At 48.1% G+C, this 19,173-nt stretch overlaps 3 long non-coding RNA genes across 3 annotated transcripts; 1 reads left to right on the plus strand and 2 right to left on the minus strand.

The window, feature by feature from the left end:
* Positions 1–1,050: 1,050 nt before the first annotated feature.
* LOC132670386 (uncharacterized) lies at positions 1,051–5,847 on the minus strand. Its single transcript, XR_009606650.3, has 4 exons — positions 5,526–5,847; positions 5,187–5,348; positions 4,576–4,806; positions 1,051–2,325 (listed from the first exon to the last, which is right to left on the minus strand). It is a non-coding gene; the product is annotated as an uncharacterized LOC132670386 (long non-coding RNA).
* An 8,731-nt stretch (positions 5,848–14,578) lies between these two features.
* Positions 14,579–15,638, minus strand: LOC132670385 (uncharacterized). The gene is made up of 2 exons (XR_009606649.3): positions 15,432–15,638; positions 14,579–14,910 (listed from the first exon to the last, which is right to left on the minus strand). It is a non-coding gene; the product is annotated as an uncharacterized LOC132670385 (long non-coding RNA).
* Positions 15,639–15,722: 84 nt separating this feature from the next.
* LOC132670384 (uncharacterized) lies at positions 15,723–18,807 on the plus strand. The gene is made up of 3 exons (XR_009606648.3): positions 15,723–15,828; positions 16,677–16,850; positions 18,631–18,807. It is a non-coding gene; the product is annotated as an uncharacterized LOC132670384 (long non-coding RNA).
* The last annotated feature ends 366 nt before the right edge of the window (positions 18,808–19,173 follow it).

The following is a 19,173-nucleotide window of genomic DNA, read 5'->3' on the forward strand; positions in this document are numbered from 1 at the left end:
CGTGGCAGCTGTCTTTGGGAAATGCGGCCTGGTGCAGTCTGCCCTCTGGCCACAAGTCTCATCCCTCCCCCACACAAGATATGCTCCCCCCCTCAACCAAGACCCCAAAGTCTCATCCCATTACAGCATCAGCTCAAGGTCCAGGGTCCTACTCAGTTGGGTCTGTGTGTGCATGAGACCCCTCAAGTACAACACCTCAAATATGGTTCTTCTTTATGAAGACCTGTATGATACAAGTGATCTGCCCCCTCACACCCAACATGAAACGAGGGCATGGGATAACTGTTGCTTCAGTCCTAACCAAAAAGGGGCCTCACAACCCTAAAATCCAGCCAGGTGCACTGTACTTTGATTCAGACAAGTTCTGTTCCCTGAAAGTGACTCTCTGTGGTTCTGGCTCTACTCTTTGAACTCTAAGCTGTATTCCTAGAACGATTTCCTTGTTTTCCATAACAAATGGCCCACATTTTCAGCTGAGTCCTTTCCTCAGCCTGCTTTCCACCTTAGGAAGCTGAGGGCTCAAAGGCTTTTGGTTTTGAACTCTTTCCCTTGCAGCCTAGGCTGATATAATTTGTTTACAAATTGTGTGGTTTTCCTATATATCAACTTATAATCTCTTAAGACAGGCTCTTCTCTACCTTGGGTTGAGAATCAGGGTGTATGGGACATCACCCTTAAGACTCTACAAAACCTGATTTATAGGAAAGAGTCTACAAGAGTGGCTCCCAACTGGAGGTGATTTTGCTATTGCCTGAAGAACATGTGGCAATGTCTGGAGACATTTTTGCTTTTCACAAGCGGTGAGGAGCTGTCACATAGTGAGTAGAGAGCTCATATGATGCTAAACATCCAATACTGCACAGAAGAGCTCCCTACAAAAGGGAATTATCCATCCCCAAAAGTCAATAGAACCAAGGTCAAGAAACGCTGGTCTACAGAAATTGCCCTAAAATATTTCTAAATTCTCAAGTAAGCATCTTATAGTCACATGCTTATCTTCATTTTTACCCTGAAACATCTTGCTGTGCTCAATTTGATCTTTACCTTGTAGCCCCTCATTACTTTGAGAGTCTTTTGCTGTCTTGAGAGGCTGAAAATGAAGAAAAAACTTTATTTTCAAATCCAGTAAGTCCTAACAATAGCACATGACTACTCACTTCATGAAACTCCTTCAAATTTGCTGTTTATTATGTGATATTATAATAATAAGCCATCGTGAAATAAAAGCCAACTTAAGAAATGAATGTGGGAGTTCTTTCCCCTCCTGGATGGATGGTTAAGATGTGTTCCCGGAGCTGCTGATGCACAGAATTTGACAACGGAGCCAACACCAAAGAACCAAAGCTGATGCGTGTATCATGTGACAAGGCTTAAGAAATAAACTCATTATTGTGTACCACCAGTAAGGTGGCAGAATTGAGTTCTTACCACTATTCCCCACAGGGAATATCCATTTTGACAATTAATCATGGATGAGAGTACCTTTGTGGGAGTCCATGAGTCAAGTGGAGAAGTTCCAGCACACTACTAGAGAAAAAAATACAATCGACACATTGAAAAAGTGACCTTACCTACATCACCCCTCTGTAGCCAGTATGGCTCAATGCCAAGAGAGACCTCCCCCCAGCCAATGATTTCTCCCATGTGGTAAAGTAAGAGCATGTGAATGAGTGCCCAGGTTTCCCGGTTGTATGAGATGCTACCCAAAAAGCCCACTACTTTCTTCATCCACCCAGAATGGTGAAGTGATCTGCAAAGCTGAGGAGTTGAGGAAGGCTGGGAACACAGCAACCAGGACTCAGAACTCATCAGATCATACTCACACTTCAGGGACTCCATCAGGAAGACTGCCCACAAGCCAGTGGGTACATCTTGCTTGCAGAACCCCTCAGTGGCCCACGGGCACCCCCAGTGGCTCATGCACCTCACCTACCCTCCTCTTCTGCGGCTGGCTCCCTGCCCATCCTCCCATGGACAGCAAGTGTGAGCCTTTGCAGACAGCTAAAGAGCATGTACAGAAAACCAGCCCAATTCTGTGGGATTTGGAAAAGGCACACAAACTTGAACGTTCCAGGGCACCACCCTAGGCAAACAAACAGAAGGCTCTCAGCACCTGACTCTGCAGGATCACTAGAAAACATACAATCTCCAAACTTCTTCTCAAGAGGAAACAAGAAGTGTAGAGTGGGTGCATTCATAAGAAAGGTCTGATTAAGCCTCAGAATCCCTAGCCAGGCTGACTGGTGAAGACATCTCTTTCCCAAAGCCAGTTGGAGGTGACTGCCTCTCCAAATGTGAACACAGCAACACACAGCTTCAAGGAACCTGAAAAAAAATCAAGAAAACATTATGACATCATGAAAGGAGCACAATATATTTTCAGCAACTGACCTCCCCAAAATGAAGATCTATGAGTTACCAAATGAAAAATTCAAAACACCTGTTTTAAGGAATCTCAGTGAGCTACAAGAAAACACAAATTGACAACTCAAAGAAATCAAGAAAATAATACATGAACAAAATGAGAACAGAGAAATAGAAATTATAAAAAATGACACAAACAAAAATGTGATGGTTAACAAGAGGGGAGATGGGCAGGGGGAAGGGGGAAACAGGTGATGGGGTTTAAGGAGTGCACTTGTCATGATGAGCACTTGTCATGATGAATGGAAGTGTTGAATCATTGGATGGTACACCTGAAACTAATATGACACTGTATGTTAATTAACTGGAATCTAAATAGAAACTTTAAAAAATAGAGTATTTAGAGCCCCACCCCACCCCCCCAAAAAAACCTCACAAAGAACCAAACAGAAATTCTGGAGCTGAGGAAAAGAATGAATGAAATGAAAAATGCAATCAAGAGCATCAACAGAAGACTAGATCTAAGCAGAAGAAAGAATCTGTGAACACAAGCATAGGTCATATGAAATCATCCAGAGAAGAAGAAAGAATGAAGAGTGGAGAAAACGTATGAGAAGGATAGGACATCATCAGATGACCAAAAGACTTATTATGGGAGTCCCAGGGGGAGGGGGAAGGGGTACAAAGCTTATTTCAAGAAATAACAACTGGAAAATTTCCAAATCTGGGGAGAGATAGGGACACCCAAGTGCATGAAGCCCATAGTTCTCCAAACAGATTCAACCTGAGGCGGACTCTGCCGAGACACGTGAAGGAAAAAACTATCAAGGGGCGCCTGGGTAGCTCAGTTGGTTGAGCTCCAACTTCAGCTCAAGTCATGATCTCACAGTTCATGAGTCTGAGCCCTGCATCAGGCTCTGCGCTGACAGCACAGAGCCTGCTTGGGATTCTCTCTCACTCTCTCTCTCTCTCTCTCTCTCTCTCTCTCCTCCTTCCCCCATACATGCTCTCTCTCTCAAAAATAAATTAAAAGGAAAGAAAATAACTGTCAAAAAATCAAAGGCAAAGAATTTCAGAGCAGCAAGAGGAAAGAAACTCGTTACATACCCCCATTAGGCGATCAGCAGATTTCTCAGCAGCAACCGTGCAGAGTGGGGTGAGATATTCGAAATGCTGAAAGAAAAAACTGCCATCCAGGAGTACTTTTTCAGGCAAGCTGTCCTTCAGAAGTGGAAAGGTAAAAAATTTCCAGGCAAACAAAAGCTGAGGAAGTTCCTCACCACCAGACCTACCTTACAGGAAATGCCGGAGGGAGTTCTTCAAGATAAAACAAAAGGACACCAACTAGTAAACTAGGAATGTGAAAAACTACGAAAGTGTAAAGCTCACCGGTAAAGGTAAGTATATACATAGTCAAATTCAGAATAAAGTGTAATGGTAGTGTTTAAATCAGGTAGCTCCAGGGGCACCGGGGTTGGCTCGGTCTGTTAAGTGTCCGACTCTTGATTTCGGCTCAGGTCATGATGTCATGATTTGTGGGTTTGAGCCCCGCGTTGGGCTCCACACAGTCAGTGAGGAGCCTGCTTGGGATTCTCTCTCTCTCTTCCTCTCTCTCTCTGCCCCTACCCCACCCACGCTATCCCTCCCCCCCCCCCGTCTCAGGAATAAATAAATATTTTTAAAAAATCAGTTAACTCTAGTAAAAACGGTGAAGCAAAATGTATTAAAAGAAACATAGCTCGCACAATTTGTTAATGGATAACAACATTAAAAATGTAAATTGTGACATCAAAAATATAAAATATGGGGGCACCTGGGTGGCTCAGTCAGTTAGGTATCTGACACCTGATCTCAGCTCAGGTCCTGATCTCAGGGTTGTAAGTTCAATCCCCGTGTTGGGCTCCACGCCGAGCATGGAGTCTACTATATAAAATGTGGTGAGGAGTATAAATACAGATTTTTTTTTTTAGTGATTGCAGTTAAATCGTTGTCAGCTTAAAACGGACTGTTATAACTATAAGACACTTCATGTCAGCCTCACGGTAACCACAAAGCAGAAATCAATGGTAGATGCACAAAAGGTAGAGAAAGGAATCAACAGTCGGCACTGCAGAAAATTATCAAATCATGAAGGAAAACAGTAAGGAAGAAAGGACCTACAACCCACCCAGGAAAAAAAAAATTGGCAAGATGGTAATAACAAGTGCTTACCTGAATAATTGTTTTTGATGTAAATGAATTAAATTCTCCAATCAAAAGATGCAGAGCGGCTGAATTCATTTGTTTTCAAAAACCCAACTATATACCTTCCTGAAGAGATTCAATTCAGCTTCAAGGACACACATAGGCTCAAGGTGAAGCGACGGGGGGAAGATACTCCATACGCGTGAAAACCGAACGACAGCAGGTTATCCTTAGACAAAACAGACTTGAAGTCACAACCTGGAACAAGAGACAAAGAAAGTCACTATATGGCGATTACGAGTTCAGTTCACCAAAAGTTTGTAATGACTGTAAATGCATATGCGCCTGACATCGGAGTGCCTAGGCGCATCAAGCAAATAACAGATCCGAAGGGAGAAATAAACAGCCGTGTAATGGTGGTAGAAAACATCAGTAGCCCGCGTTCAGTAATAGAGAGCTCATCCAGACAAAACACAGACGCTGGGCTTGAACTACACTTCAGACCAAACGGACCCAACAGGCACATACAGGGCACTCCGTCCACCAGCAGCAGAATGCACATTCTTCTCCGGGGTCCACATAACATTCTCCAAGATAGATCATGTGTGAGGTCACTAAACAAGTCTTAGCAAACTTACGAAGATTGAAATCGTATCATGTATCGTCGCCGACCATGACGGTACGAAACTAGAAATCAATCACAGGAGGGAAGGTAGACAGTTCACAGATGTGTGGAACTTACACAACCTACACAATTGGAGAGGTATTTGCAGACCACTTAGCCGACAGGGAGTTAGTACCTAAAATATACAAGAAAATCATACAACTCAATAGAAGAAAACAGAATCCAATTTTTCAATGGGCAAAGGACCTAAACAGACAAGTTTCCAAAGACACAGAAATGGCCCACACGAAAAGGTGCTCAATGGGGCTAATCATCAAAGAAATGCTTGCAGATCAAAACTACGGTGAGATACCATTTCGCAACCACTAGGACGGATGGTCCAGAAAGACAAGAGGTAACAAGCGTTGGCGAGGATGTGGAGACTCTAAGTTGGCACAGTCACTCTGGGAAACAGTATGAAGGCTCCTCCAAAAATTCAAAATGGAGCTACTCTATGACCCAACAATCCCTTCTGAGTGTGTAGCCAAAGGAAATGACATCAGCATTCCCAAGAGGTATCTGCACTGCACCACCATGTTGATGGCCACGTTATTTACCGCAGCCAAGATTTGGAAACAACCTAAATGTCTATCAACAGATGAATGGATGAAGAAAACATTCTATGCAGTGGAATATCTTTCAGCCGTTAAAAAGACAGTGAAATCTTGCCCCTGTGACGACATGGGTAACCCTAGGGGACATTAAGCTAAGTGAAATAAGCCAGAAAAAGAAAGAGAAATACTGTGTGATCTCACTCATATACGGAATGGTAAAAAAAAAAAAAAAAAAAAAAAAAAGCCACGTTCACAGAAACAATGTAGAATGGTGGAAATAGGCAGGTGTTGGGCAAAGGGTACAAATTTCCAGTTGGAAGATGAATAAGTTCTGGGGATCCGGTGGACAGCACGGTGACTATGTATTTCATGCTTGAGTATGCTTGCTAAGAGTAGAAGTTAAATGTTCTCACCACACGCACGCACGTTCGCACACACACAAAGGTAATTATGTGAGTTGATAGATCGTGTTCATTGCGATAATCATTTCACAGCGTGTGTGTATATATATATCAAATCATCACATTGTATACTTTAAATATATACAATTTTATCAGCCCAATAAAGCTGGGAAAAAGGAATAAAATGACCAAGACCGTTAAATCTACCTGCATACCCCATCCTTACCCCATCACCCCGTCGACCCCAACGCCAGGCCCCTGGATAAGTAACTGTCATCCGAATTTGTGTTTACCATTCCCCTCGCTTTGCTGTAGAATTTTATCACACATGCATCCTTAAAGGCACATTGCTTTATTTTGGTTTGGAGGTCTATAAAAATAATATCATGGCATGAATATTTTCCAGAACCTTCCTGTTTTTACCGGGCATTGTTTCTAAGACGATGCCGAACCTGACTATATTTCGTTTCTTATTGCTATATAATATTCCACTGTATTGCTATATCACAATTTATGTATCCACTCTTTTGCTTATGGGAATATGAGTTATTTCCAGATTTTTGCTCTCATGCACAGTACTGCTCTTAACGTTCTTGGATATAGCTTCTGGCACACATACGCCAAAATGTCTCTAAGCTCTATTAACTAGGACTGAAACGGGTGAGTCATAAGCACGCTTATCTTTAACTCCACAGGATATCAAACCGTTTTCTCAAGTGTGGCACCAACCCGACCAGATGGGCAACGCGGGTCTCACAGTCCCAGGTTGGGCAGCGCTCTAGGAGGATGGTCACGTCGTGCGTAACCCCACCCGAGCTGCGGTGACTTGGGATGAGGGTCCTGCCAGGTGGGCAACCCTCTCTGGTAGCCGGCAAGCACTCCTTAATGTGGAGCCTTGGCAAATCACGGCGCCTGACTTAATCACTTATTGTGGGGGCCTCCGCTTCAAAGGCTCTCTCTCCCTCTCCCTCCAACCCCCACCCCTAACCTCGTTTTGTGGCCACACCGGTGCTGTGTAATTCCCAGGCCTTGCGTTTTGAAAGTTGTTCAAACTTTCCTGGTCCTTGTAGCTGAAGGGCGTCCTGTGAGCCTAACGGGAGCCACCAGGGCGGGTCTGGGCACAACACGGTTGTTAATAAGCCGAGACCCGCACGAGACAGGTAAAGAACGGGCAGAGTCTCCAGGGCGCACCCACACCTCCAAAGAGGCAAGTGGGGTAGCTGACCAGGCCTGACGTGAGCGGGGGGGGGGGGGGGACAGGAAGCTCCCCCTACCTGCCGGCCGCCCCCCTGCCCTGACATAACCTGACACTCCTCATCGGTCCACCTTCCTGGTACCCAGCCAGCTCACCACGTTTGAAAAAGCCAGGAAATAAAGCTTTGCAGAAACCTAAACTTCTGGGGAAGAGTGGACCCAGAGCAGCCTCCGGCATCCGGACCGCAGCTGCTCGAGCGTCTTGCACCATTCCCAGCCCTTCGTCCCCGGCTCCCACGCTAGTGTCCCCCCCAACCCATGAGAAGCTCCAGGAGGGGGCTCGAGGTGCCTGTACTTGGGGCGCCCCGAGCTCGGCTCCCGTGGGGACCTCCACGATCAGACACCCGCGGCGAGACCTCTGCGCCCAACCACGCGGTCTGGTCCCCGTTCGACACAACCTTCCCGAACGGGCGCTGCCCGGGCTTGACGGCATCCGTCCCCTCCACGAAGTCTAGGGACGGGAAGGTGGTGGGCGACTTGGCCGGGGCCCAGGGCTACGCCTCCTCTGCCAAGTGGCTGGGCATCTGGGCCCCGGTCGTAGGCCCCCCCTTCGGATCATCGCCTTCATCGTTATCTTCACCCCTGGTTCACGGGTGATTTTCCGAGCAATTTCAGAGATCATAAAAGGTTATGGAAGTTACTAGTAGCTGCCCATGGACTGACACTGTCACTCCCCTCACTGCATTTTATGTACACGTCAGTCTGCAGTTGTATCTTCTAGATTTATTCTTTTGATGTTGACTGACTACTCCTGCTGCCTCCTCCCTTAACTAGTCTGTTGTCCATTTTCCTCTTGGTTTGTTTTCTTATTGAGTTTTTTTATGTGTTAATAACACATGTTATTAATCCTGTGTTGTTTGTGGGCTGCTTCCGTCTTTTCCCAAATTCTGACCTGTCTTTTTACTTTATGGAGTCTTTGGGGAGAAAGTTTATAATTGTATAAGTCAACGTCTAATGTCTAATAAAATCTCTGAAAATTCTTCTCCACGAATGTCACGCCCACTCCTAACCTTCTCTATTTTCATAAGGTTTTTGGAATGAGAGGTCTGTTGAGAGGGCACCTGGTGGCTCAGTCAGTTAAGCGTCCAACTCTCGACTTCAGCTCACATCATGATCCCAGGATCATAAGATCGAGCCCCCCCATTGGGCTCAGCGCTGGGCGCGGAGCCTGCTTGAGATTCTCTCCCTCTCCCTTTGCCCCTCCCCTGCTCACACACATTCTCGCTCTCTCACTCTCTCTTTCTCTCTAATTTAAAAAAAAAGAATTAGAACTCTACGAGGAACAGACATTCGTATGTCTCATGCAATTCAATTCACAAACACGGTACACTTCCCCACTTAACTTCTTTTTTAAACATCTTCCAGAAGATAAACTTTTCTAAAACTTGCTCTTTTTTATTCAACTTATTCCTACGTCTATTTGGTGGAGTTTTTTAATTGTATACTTTTAATCTTTTCATTGCCAGTGTACAGAAATACAATTAACGTTTGCTCGTTGATCTTGGATGGGACACTTCATTCAACCTTCATTATTAATGTATCTGTAGAGCCTTTTGAATTGTGCTATATACACATCATGATAATGTCTTACTTTCCAAAGAAATTCTTTCTTGCCTTATAGACTAGGGCCTCCAGTACCAGGCTGATAGAAGCAGCGATAGTAAATATATTTTGTTGATTCTTTTGAAGGCAATGCCTCTGGTGCTTCACGGCTAAGAATTACGTTTGCTGTAAGTGAACAATACCCTTTATCAAATTAAGTTAGCTCCCTCTTATTTCTAGTTTTCTAATAGAGTATTTTCCCCCTAAAGAGATGTAAACATTCATCATTTTATTTTCTGTGCCTACTGAAATGATTGTATGTACTTTCTCCTTTACTAAGTTAGGGTGAGTGAATTCGATTTATAGACATTCTAATGTTACATGACCTTATATCCTCGGGATAAAGCCTGGTTGTATTTGCTTAGGAATTTTTGTGTTTTTGTTCTTTTCCTTTTTTGTCGTACCTTTGTTTGCTTGTGATATCAAGGTTATTATTGCCTCATGAATAAGTTTTGTGACCAACTTTCTAGTCTTTGAGTTTGTGAAAGACCAGAATAATCTGTCCTTGTACATTGCAATAGAACTTTCCTGGAAAACCAGCAGGCTACAGTGTTTTTTTAAGAGATAGGTTTTAGCCCTGATTTGATTTTTTAATTGTTGTAAAATTGTTCAGATTTTCTTTATTCCTGAGTCGGTTGTGGTAACTTACGTTCTTCTAGAAATTCAGCCATTTCATCTAAGTTTTCAAATATATTGGCAAAAGCAATATTTATAATATTCTATGACCATATCTTCTGTATATGTTATTTTATCTTTTTTATTCTTAATTTTTTTTTTTTTTTTTTTTTTTTTTTTTTTTTTTTTTTTTTGCATTTTAGCTCTTTTTTTTCCCCAAGGAATCTGGCCAGATATTTGTCTGTTTTATTTATATTAAAAAAAATTTTTTAATGTTTTATTTATTTTTGAGACAGAGAGAGACAGAGCATGAGCAGGGGAGGGGCAGAGAGAGGGAGACACAGAAGCCGAAGCAGGCTCCAGGCTCCGAGCTGTCAGCACAGAGCCCGATGTGGGGCTTGAACTCACAGACCGTGAGACCATGACCTGAGCCGAAGTCAGACGCTTAACCGACTGAGCCACCCAGGCGCCCTGTCTTATTTATATTTTAGTAAACATTTGGTTTATTTGAAACTTTCTACTGTTTGTTTGTGTCCTAGTCCATTCATAGTCATATCTTTATTTTTATCTCCCTTCGACCTTTTTTTCCTTTTCTACTTCTTTACCACTATTTTTATTCTTTGTCTTATCTAAGGGCTTAACTCATTTTCAGCCTTTATATTTTTCTAATATAAGCATTCAAGGCTATAAATTTCTTTCAAAATACTATTTTCATGGCTTCCCACAAGTTTGCCATGTAATATCTTCATTATTGTTCAGATCAAAAGATTTTCAAATAAATGTGTTATAATATTTTATTTAACTCATGATATATTTAGAAGTATGGTTATTAATTTCTTTGAGGGATTTTAAATTTACCTCGTTACTAACTTCTGACTTGATTACATTATGGTGACGGAAAGTGATCTGTATAATCCCAGTTCTTTGAAATTCATTGCAATTTGTGTCGTGGCCTAAATGGTCAGTACTCTGTTCCATGTTTTTGGGTTTTGTTTTTTTTTTACCATTTTATGTATGCTATAAAGAAATATGTATTCTTGAATGGATGAATGCAGAGAAAGATCCCTTACCATTTTTATCATTTTAGTATTTGTAAGTGATGTCACCTTTCTCAGTCCTGATATTTGGTGCTATCAATTGCCCTCTGCATACTGCCTTAGTAGTGTGCAACAAATTCTGATATGTTGTGTTTTCATTTTAGCTAGATTAAAATACTTCACAATTTCTCTTTGAATTCCTTCTTTGACCCATAGGTTATTCATAAGCGTGTTATATTTAGTTAAGTATTTGTGCATTTTCCAGATTTCCTTTTGCCGCTGATCTCTGACTTAAATCCGCTATAGTCGGATAAAACACTTTGTACCATTTGAATACTTTTAATTTACTAAGACATTGACTTACTGCGGACGGTCTTAGTGAATATTGTGTGCACTTGATGAAAATGTACCTTCTACTCGTTGTGCAGAGTATCTTAGAAATATCAACTAGGTCAAGTTGGTTGATAGTTTACAAGTCTGCCTTTGATGGGTCTTTTTCTTTTTTTTTCTATCAATTATCAAAAGAGGAATAAAATTATGGATTTGTCCATTTCTCCTTACAGTTCTACCAATATTGGTTTCGTGTATTTTTAAGCTTTGTCATTAGGTTCATGAACATTTAGGATTGTTATATCTTCCTCATTAATTCATACCTTTATCACTATGAAATGGCCTTCTTTATACCTAACAATAATCATTGTTCAGAAATCTAGTATTAATATAGCCACGTGGTTTTCTTTCAACTAGTGTTAGCATGCTAGGTCTTTTCCCTATCTATTCTAACTTGTGTCTTTATATTTAGTTTTTGTTTCTTATAGGAAGCATACACTTGTGCCTTGCTTTTTTCTGAACATCTTTGTCTTTTAATTCAGGTGTGTAGACCATTTTCATTTAGTGCAAATATTGATACAATTAGGTTCTAACCTTTCATCTTGCTATTTGTTTTCATCTGTCCCAACCCAAACGGGACTCTGGGGAAGATCAACAGATTTGAATGGACACTTAACCGAAGATGATAATTAGAGTGACAGAGAATGAAAGCATATGAGAAGATTCTCAGCATCACTTTTCATTATGAAAATGCAAACTACAGCTGCAAGGAGGCACCACTGCAGACTTATTCAAAGTCCTCATCCTTAGCTAGTGCTGGTGGGGATGTAGATGAGCTGGAATTCCCACATGCCACTGGGGAGAATGTGAACTAGTACAAACACATTGGAGAACAGTTCCCAGCCTTTTAAACAGGTAAGCATAACTACCGTATGACCCAGCCGTCCTCTCCCAAATACTTACCCTAGAGAAAAGGAAGCCTTATGTCCATACAAGTGCCTGTACGTTTATGTCCCTATCAGCATATTTGTCACAGTCCAAACCTGGAAGTAACTAAAATGTCCACCAACAGGGGAAGAGATAACTTGGAATGGAATGCTAGTCAGCAATAAGGAGGCATGAACTGTTGGTAGATGTTACAACAGGGAGGGATCTCAAAACGATTATGAATGAAAGAAACCAGACACAAAGAGTACATACTTTATGATTCTATTTGTAGGAAATTCTGAATATTCAAACTAATCTGCAGTGACAGAAAGCAGATCAGTGTTTTCCTGGGGAGGGAGGAGTGAGGAAAGAGGTAGAAAGAACAGGATTTAACAAAGGACATGAAGATACTTTTGTTCATCTTCGTGATTGTAATGGTGGTTTCATAAACATATATATGTCAAAACTTATCAAATTGTACACTTTAAATATGGGCAGCTAATTGTATGTCAATCATATCTCAATAAAGCTCTTTTTAAAATACATCTTAAGCTTAGAATTTATCACCAAGAGAATACAAATAAGAATGAGGTCTTCCAAAACACTAGAGAAAATAAAATAGTAAACAGCTCACAAAGCCAAAGATGGGGAAAGAACAAGGAAAACAGAGCATAAATAACAGATGTCTCAACAAACATGTCTGTTTTGACAATACTCTAAATAAAACAATCCAAATAGGCACTCTTTGCCCAAGGTACACCTAAAATAAAATACTTGAATGTTCAAAAGGAAAGGATAGCAAAGACGTGTTGTGAAAACCACAAGAGAAAGGGTCAGTAAAATGAAGATCAGGGAAGGCTGAAAAGGACAGACAATAATTTGGTTTGAGGAACTATTCAAGACCCAATGAAGGCATAACAGTGATTAACCTTTAAGCGGCAAATAACTCACCATCAAAACCTATAAAGCAAAAACTGTAAGAAATACCACAGTAAATTAATAGCTAAAATGTGAATGTGAAGTCCTGAAAATGTTAACCCCAAGGCCCAAGTTACATAAATCATGTTTTGTTTAGTTCTTTCGAGGGCTGGTAGCTGCATACCTGTAGGAACTTGACCCAAATGGCCGAGTCTTCCACAGATTTGCCTAAGAGGGAATTAGCATGCTCTGCAACTCAAATATTTTTCGCCAACATAAATGCCTGTATTAAAGCAGTCAAGAATAAATATCCACACCTGCCATTGCAGTGTGGTGAGACTATAACAAGAATGCTGACGATAATGAAGCCAGACATCAGCCGAGCCCCACCACTGTTTGCAATTTTGTTAGCCTCGGGCCCTGCACAAGCTCCGTGATCCATTAAAAGTCAGGTGGGTGCCTCTCACCCTTCTGCAAATCCCCAGGGGGTTACGCCCAAGGCCGCTGACCCCAGTCCTTCCACTGCTCCCGATACTGTTCTCCTCCCCGAGTCGAGGCAAACCCAGATGCAGAAATGCAACCCTTTTCCTTGTTTCTTCAAACCCTCCTCCCAGAGCCCCTGTGTGGCAGCCAAGTCCACTAAGGTCTGGGGAAGAGGAAGGAGTTTGAAGCTCAGATGGTCAAATGCCTCACACATCTAACCCCAGGATCCACCGAGCCCCCGTGTGTAGGGCCTTTCCCTGTGGTCAGAGCTCCTGCTTCCTTCCCGCCAAGCCTCGTCCAGCTGAGCCGAACGTCTCCCATCCCTCCCATCCCTGTCTCTCTCTCCAGTCTTCTCCTTTGGCAGCTCTTTGGGCCTCCTCCCTGAACAAGGATGACTCCGGTGCAGGAGGTAACAAAATGGCCCTCGTACCTGCTTCAGAAAAAGTCCGTAAGACAACACTTGGCCTCTGCCAGGTCCTGGCCGCCTCCGGCTTCCTTACATCACGGTGTTGAGCCCTGTCCCAGCTCTGGAGGCACGTGTACTGCTGTCAGCCCCGATCAAACGGGGACACTGAAGCTGGGAGAAACTGAGACACATGACCGAGATCACAAAGGCAGTGTGCAGCCAGGATCCAAAACGGGATTCTCCTGCCTGCGGACGCCGGGGGCAGGAGGCTGGATATTTAAAGATGCAGATTCCTGAGTATTTTTGCAGCACCCCCAGCACCACGGCAGCTGCTCCATCTGGCTCGGGGTCGCTCTGTGTTTAAGCACACCACACCAGGCTTGACTCAAAGGAGAGAGAGAGAGAGACAGAGTGTGTGTGCACGTGCGAGAGTGTGCATATGCATGTATGTAAAAGTGTGTGCATACGTGTTGTGTGTGTGCGTGTGTCCACGAACACTTAGGTCTGGGGACTGAGGTCCCCACCCTCGCCCCCACCTCGATGGCTATGTCATTCCTCTCAGGCAGCCCAAGGGGAAGGCGGGCCCCCCACAAGCCGCACCCCTGCTGAGTGACTCTCCCCTCGACAATGAGACGGGGCGGTCTCAGAGGTGATCTGGGTTTGTGCCCTCCCTTGGACTGAAGGCACGCCACCAAGGCTGGGATGGCACTAACCCCCATCCCTCAGGTTGTGGGAGGGGGAGACGGATGAGTCTGAAACAGTAAGTATGGCTTTGGAACCAACTTGGCTCTTCTGATGACAACGTGCCTTGTTCCAGATGGTTCCTGTGCATGTTCTCCTTCGTTAGCATGCTAATTTATTCTGACTCATCGCGAAACTGCTGCAGGCGGGGCTGGCGCACACCTCAATGCCACAGCAAGACCCGGGGGCCCGTGATTCCCAGCTGGAACAGGAGCCCTCCCTGGGGGCTGTCACCAACACCGGGTATATAGAGAACAGTTGGGGACAAGGCCTCAGTGGCAGCCTGAGCAGGCTGTAATTTCCCCTCCGGTGGCCCCGACATTCTGCGACAGGATCGGGAGGGCAAGGCTGGAGACACAGGCTCCGCGAACGTTCACGCCAGAAAGTTCCGGATAGCGCACAAACGTAAGTTCAAACATAACGGAGGCATCTGAAACAAAGACCCGAAGCAGAGTCGGGAACCTGACATCTCTCGTCCGTCAGCGCGGGCGAGAGTCGGGCGGGGCAGAACCTCCAGTGTGGGCCCAGGCCCCGGGGTGACACCTTTGTCCTCTGGTCCCAGGGGGTGCCGTGCACTGGGGCACGCGGGAGTGCCACCACAGACCCCCACTTCCCACTGTGCAGGCCACGGATCAGCCCAGAGACATTTCCTGGTCACCAGGATTGGCCCAGACTCTGCAAGGGGCACCCGGGGACGCGGTGTGACCTCTCAGAGCAGCCCTGCAGCTGTGAAGTCCGGGCAAACACCTGGCCTCGAGCAGGACAGCCCTCGGCCCGGGAACCAGGCCCCCAGCAGTCAGCTGACCCGGGACAAGCCTTCCCTGCCTTGCCCCCACCGCACCCTGGGCACTGCTGGGATTGTCCCCAGGGCTGGCTTGTCCCCTCACCCCATCCCAGGGTCAGCTTCTGGGACACCCAGCCTACTGTCCCGTCCTACTGGGCAAAACTCACCGACATGGCCACCCTGACCGCTTGGGCCTGGAAAACAGGTATCCATTCGATCCTGGCCCAGGTTCCCAGGTAAAACCCCATGTCCCCCACGGCTGGCTTCCTGCCCAGACCTCCCCAGGTCCCCTCCCACCGAGGGCTGCTGGCTGCCCTCCTCGACCTTGGGGCTCCCTGCCCCTCAGCCCTCCGCGGCAAGGAGTTCCCGGCCCCCTGGGAGACAGAGTGACAAAGTTGCCAGGGCACGGTGAGCAGGCTTCTGGAATCCCCCAGAGCTCCATCGCATTGTCTACAGCTTCCTGGCAGTGGGAAGGGCCCCTTCCGTGAGGGGGAGGGAGTCTGAGCCGGGCGCTGGGGGCCCCCCCAGCGGGGCCGCCCTCGGTGCTGGCGAGGACTCTGGAAGGTGAGCACGGCGCAGGTCCTGAGACCCTCCCCCCCAACTCCTGGGAACGTGATGGAGGCAGAGGGCCGTGTGCGGGAGGCCCCAGGGACCAGGATGCCCGGGGCGGGCGGAGGCCAGAGCCCGTTGGCGTCCTGGGTACTTGGTGACCCTTGAGGCCCGGCCCCGCCTGCACTTCCTGCTGGGAACAAGCACGTCCAATCAGGCCACGCTGCAGGGCGGCCGCTCGCTCGGGTCTGTCGCCAGCCACTGGCATCCCTCGGGAGAACCCCCACCGCCCGGGGCCGTAGGAGCGGGCTGCCCTCGGCTCCAGGAAAAAAGGAGACGGACGGACGAGCAGGAGGCTGTGCTGTACCCTGTTCTGTCCACGACACCCACACAGAACAGCGTCCCTCCTCCGGAAAACAGGCGTCGTAGGCGGAGGGAGCGTGACCATCCACCCCCGCTGGCCGGGGACAGTCCCGGGCGCGTCTGGGTCCCTTAGTAGTTGTTGGAAGCACCGCTGTCCCCCGCTGTCCTGCCTGCACAGGACACCGTCTCCCAGCTCCCGGCGAGCAGCCGAAGGCTTAGTGTGGGAGGAAGGCGGGGGAGGCGGGAAGCAGCCTGGCTGGGGTGGCAGACTGGGCGGGACCCCCGTGCAAGGTGATTTCTGAAGCACAGAGGCTTGGACCTCGGGGCCCCGGGAGGGAGCCACGGAAGGGGCAACACGTGACAATCAGCAAGGTCTTCCGGTGGGACCCACCAGCCAGCCACGGGGATACCTCCTCCTTGCAGGGGTGGGGGAGGGGGCTGTCATGTCGTGGGGGTCACCTGTCCTCACCCCAGCTGCTGCACCCCCAACTCTCTGGCAGGAATCCGCGTTACTGCTCGGTTAACGCACGTTAAGCGGAGCACAGGCGCTAGACGATGAGCCACGGCCACCGACCGGCCACAGAGGAAGTGAAGGAGGACGTCCACACTCACAGGTGCCGGGGGAAGTGCCAGGACACGGGGAGACCGTTGACCACAAGGCTTCCGGGAGTCAGGTCGGGGCTCTGTGGCTGCCACCCGGACGCTGTGCCGGCGGGAGGGGCTCGCACGCACGGCCCCCAGGCCGCACGGCCGAAGCTCGAAGTTCCACCCCCTTGCTGGAGGGATTTGGGGACAGAGGCACGACCCCCCGGTCTTTGCCCCGGGAGCGCACTCACCGGGGGCGCAGCTGGTCACCCGCAGGTGGACGTGGGCGTCGAAGCCCCCGGTCCTCGGGCGGGAGACAGCCCGGCACCTGCCGCCCCGCGTGCAGGCAGATGGGGGCAGGGCTTCCTCCCTGCGCTTGTCTCAGGCACGTGCCACAGGCTGGCCCACAGAAGTCCGGATTGTTCCACGGTGACCCGGGCCACGTGCGGACTTCCCCGTGCGGCCCGTGGTGCCTGCCAGAGGGTGGGAGATGGGCCCCATTAGGAGGCTGACCTCCCCACGGGGCTGTGTGTCCGGGGGTCTGGCGGCCTGGGACTTGTCAGGACATCCCTCCTTGTCCCCCAGCTGCTAAGAGAGACGTGGCAGGCTCAGGGGCCTTTGTGGGCGCGGAGGAAAGGACGCACGGAGGAGTGCCCCCAGCTCCACGCGGCGCAAAAGCGGACCCCACGGATGGTCTCCGGTGACCAGGGGCGTCCCCGGAGCCGGACAGGTGGGGCCGATGGGAATTCGGTGCAGGCCACTGCCGGGGCCCCTGTGGGCTGTGGGCGCCTGACGGTGGGACACCGTTTGCCGAGGTGGCCCAGCTGCCCGGGGTGGAGGGCGTTGTCCCGGCCACCGTGCCATCGGCCCGGCTGCGCCCACTATGCTCCATCACCAAGCAGGTGTACCGTGTGCCCTTCAGGAACCCGCTGCCGCCCCTGGGGCCTCCTCCACGGCCAGCGGGGGAGGGGGGTCCAGCCGGAAGGGGCCCAGTTCACAGATGGCCCTATGTGGTCTCAGGCTGTGCCAGAGTCAGCGAGGGTCTCCACCTGTTGCCTGCTCCCCAGAGCCCCACGGGGCCTGTTACCCGTCCACGGACCCAGCGCCCTGTCTCGGGTCTGCTCCCGCCATGGCCCGCACGGCCCCCAGGGTCTGCGGGCCCCTAAAAGCCTCCAGCAACACCACACGAGATCCTCGAAAGCCCATTTAAAGCTCATGGTAATTACTTCCAGGGGGTTTATAGCCCCAGAGAGTCTCGTAGCCACGCCCCGCCGTCCAGGAAGGCGATATTTCACCATCAAGGACGCGACCCTGGGTATTTACAGACGGTAATGAGACTGTCCACTGCTCGATGTTGCCATAAATAAGCAGGAAAGTGCTGAGTTTCACGCAATTCTCCCTGATTGCCTGGAAGGCGTCATTATTTTAATAAAAAAACTAATCAGCCAGCCTCCCCAGATCTCGGGCTCGGTGTTAATTACAGAGGGGCTGGCGGGCGGGAGCAGCGCCTCGATGTCACAGGGGGTGGGGGCTCTCTCGTGTTGAAAGGAGGGAATTCAAAGAAAGAGGAAGAGTGTGCTCGCCTTCAAAGTAGCGGTGACGATGCAGGATGTCCTTGTGACCCCCGGCACGGACACCATTACCCCCACAGGGGGTTCAAGGCAGCCACACGCCTTTCTCCACGCCACGGTCCCCCGGGGTAGCCGGAGAGGGCCCCGCGGAGCCGTGTGGCCAATTCCACGGGAGCAAAGTGCCCGGCTGGGCTCCTCAGAAAGTGCAGGGAGGCGGGGAGACTTGGTTGTCAGGCTTCCTTCCCTTTTTCACTCCCCTCTGTGCTCTGCCCTGCTCTTCCCCCTGCTGGGAGCACAGGTGCGATGCTGGAGGTGCAGCAGCCCTCTTGTGACCATGAGGCTGTAAGCAGGACAAAAGCTGCATCGGGGACCGCTGAACAGAAAGACGGAAGGTATCTGTGAGCTGGGTTTGGAGGCCGCCTGCTCTGCTCCATGCTTCTCGTGCCACAAGAGACATAAAGCCCATTTCATGAAACCGTTGTAAGTTGGGTTTTATTTAATCCCTAAGCAGTGTGTCCAAGAATAATTGTTACTAAAAAAAAAAAAAAAAAAAACCCAAAAAGAAACAAACAAACAAAAAACGGGGTATCTGGGTGGCTCTGTCAGTTAAGTGTCCGGCTTCAGCTCAGGTCATGATCTCACGGTCCGTGGGTGGGTTCAAGCCCCACACTGGGCTCTGTACTGATCGCTCAGAGTCTGGAGCCTGCTTCAGATTCTGTCTCTCTCTCTCTCAAAAATAAACACTTAAGAAAATAATAAGGCCACTGGAGAAGTTTTAAGTGGACTCATTTGTAACTGCACCGCTCCAGGTACCTGGACCCCACGTCTTCCTGGGCACACG

The sequence above is a fragment of the Panthera onca genome, chromosome B3 (genome assembly GCF_046562875.1).
Source record: "Panthera onca isolate mPanOnc1 chromosome B3, mPanOnc1 haplotype 2, whole genome shotgun sequence".
NCBI classification, from domain to species: Eukaryota; Metazoa; Chordata; class Mammalia; order Carnivora; family Felidae; genus Panthera; species Panthera onca.